Source organism: Miscanthus floridulus, chromosome 19, assembly GCF_019320115.1.
Source record: "Miscanthus floridulus cultivar M001 chromosome 19, ASM1932011v1, whole genome shotgun sequence".
NCBI classification, from domain to species: domain Eukaryota; kingdom Viridiplantae; phylum Streptophyta; class Magnoliopsida; order Poales; family Poaceae; genus Miscanthus; species Miscanthus floridulus.
The window spans coordinates 95,475,484-95,478,046 of NC_089598.1; positions in this window are offsets into that span (position 1 = coordinate 95,475,484).

The following is a 2,563-nucleotide window of genomic DNA, read 5'->3' on the forward strand; positions in this document are numbered from 1 at the left end:
CTTCTCTCTCTCTCTTGTGTAACCTGCGCCTTCCCTTCATCTATAAAAATGGAAGCAGGACGCCCCACGAAGGTCATGATGGAACGAGCTCAACGAGACTCAACTTCGTTCGACCCTTTCACCAGAAACTTAGGAGCTGCTCTCTCTCTCTCGCCTGTTTGTAACCCCTACTACAAACTAGTGCTGGTAACATAAGCAACAGCAGACTAGACGTAGGGACATTTCGCCCAAACTAGTATAAATTCTTGTGTCCTCCGAGCACACCATCTCGGCTAGACGCGTAAATCACAAATTTACTAGTTGGTGATTCGAAACACCGACAGTTGGCGCGTCTGGTAGGGGCCTTTTGCGTGTCTCATTATCCACAACAGGCCACGGATGGCTAGCCATGGCGTCAGTTGGGTCCTGGGCGTGCATGTGCACTTTGGGAGCCTAGATTTCTTAGCCACCGTGGAGGGAGAGCTGGCGCGGGCTCCCGCCCCCGTCCAACTTCTTCATTCCACTTGCCTCGATGCAACAGTCGAGGCCCTCGAAGAGCTACAGCTGCACACCCCGAAGGCCTGTTTCTCTGGGGCGTACAACTCCTCAGCTTCGATTACGGGAGGCTAGAGCGCCAGCTCGATGCCTTCCTAGGACCCTAACCATCCCAAGAGGACCCACGCTGCCTCACCTTCTCATTCACCAATGGCATGACACAGCTTGCCAGAGGAGAACTGCTATCCCCAGAATACCTTACCTGGAGCGCCCCAATAGCGTTCCTGTTCAGTCTGCGCAACGCCGCAAGGACCATTGGTCTCCTCGTGGCACAACGCATGCACCCATCCCCCATGGATGACAAATTCATTGATATGATGGACTCTGTCATGGAATCCCTCCATGGCCTTCTCACAGGAGATTCAGAGATGATCTCCAACTCTGACTCTAGCAGGAGAAGCCATCACCCCTTGTGAGAATGTTTCGTGGCAAGCACCCCGACCAACATCCCAAAATACTCTGGGGAAATGAACCCTAGCCTGTGGCTTGAGGATTACCAGTTTGCTTGTCAAGCCGGCGGTGCTGATAGTGATTACTTCATTATCCGCAACCTCCCTTTGTTCCTGGCCGATTTGACACGAACATGGCTAGAGCATCTTCCACCCAACCGGATTTAAAGTAGGGCGGACCTAAAAGAGATCTTTATGGATAATTTCTAGAGCACCTACACGCGCCTTGGGAACCCCTAGGATCTAAAGAATTGCTAATAGAAGTCTAGGAAAACTCTCTGCGAGTACATCCAATGCTTCTCCAGACAATGCAACGAGTTGCCCGATGTCGCCGACACAGACATCAAAGGAGCCTAAGTTCCTGGTCCATAAGCGGGGACACAAGGGCCCTCAACCACCAAGGAGCTCCTCGACATCGTGACCTACCATGCCTTAGGCGAGGAGGTGATCGAAGCGATTTTTGACCGCCCCAAGGGCAAAGCGAAGTGGGACAAGGATGCCGGCAAGGGTGCCTCCAACCACCCGAACAAGAAGAAGAACAAGCAGTGACATGGGGGCTCGCTCATGGCTGCTACCGAGCGCCAAGGTGGCTGAGCGCCTGCCAAGGTTGCTCCCGACCACTTCAAGAAGCTACTCAAGGGTTTGTGCCCAAACCATGCCTTCCCCGTCCAGGACCTATGCAAGGACTGCGCTCTCATGAAGCATTTCCTATCTGGCGCCTCCAAAAAGGGGGACTAGAGGAAGAAGCCTAAGCCAGCGGTGGACGATGTCGAGGGGAAGGATGGTAGCTTTCAAATGCCAGATGGTTGTCTCATGATCTTCGGTAGGGCGGCGGCTTACAACTCCAAGTGTCACCGAAAGCTCACACGTCGTGAGGTCTATGCAGCCGAGCCAGTCACGCCATCTTTCCTCCGGTGGTCGGAGTCCGCCATCACCTTTGACCAATCCATCCACCTAGAGAGCGTCCCGCAGCTGATATGGTACTTGCTCGTGGTTGACCTGATCGTCGGCATGAAGTGGCTCACTAAGGTGCTGATGGATGGAGGCAGCGACCTCAACATCATGTACGCCAAGACGCTTGATGCCATGGGCATCGACCGGTCGCGCGTCTGATAGATCGATGCGCCTTTCCACTTCATTGTGTCAGGGAAACAAGCCATACCCCTTAGGTAGATAGACCTACCCATCACCTTTGGGGATCTGGCCAACTATAGGATAGAGACCCTCACCGTTGAGGTGGTCGAGTTCCACGGAACTTACCATGTCATCCTAGGATGACCGTGCTACGCATAGTTCATGGCCCTCCCCAACTACACTTTCCTGAGGCTCAAGATGCTAGGCCCATATAGGGTCATCATCGTTGGCACCTCCTTCCAACATGCTTACAAGTGCGAAGTTGAGTGCCGTGAGCACTTCTCAGCAATTATCACATCTAAGGAGCTCGCGGTCATCAAGGAGGGGACCGCCGAGGAAGCACCCGACTCCAAGCGGTTGGCCAGACTTTTTGAGCCCATGGAGGGCATCAAGGAGGTCCTCATAGACCCTAGCAGCTCTGAAGACAAAGTGGTGCACATCGGCGC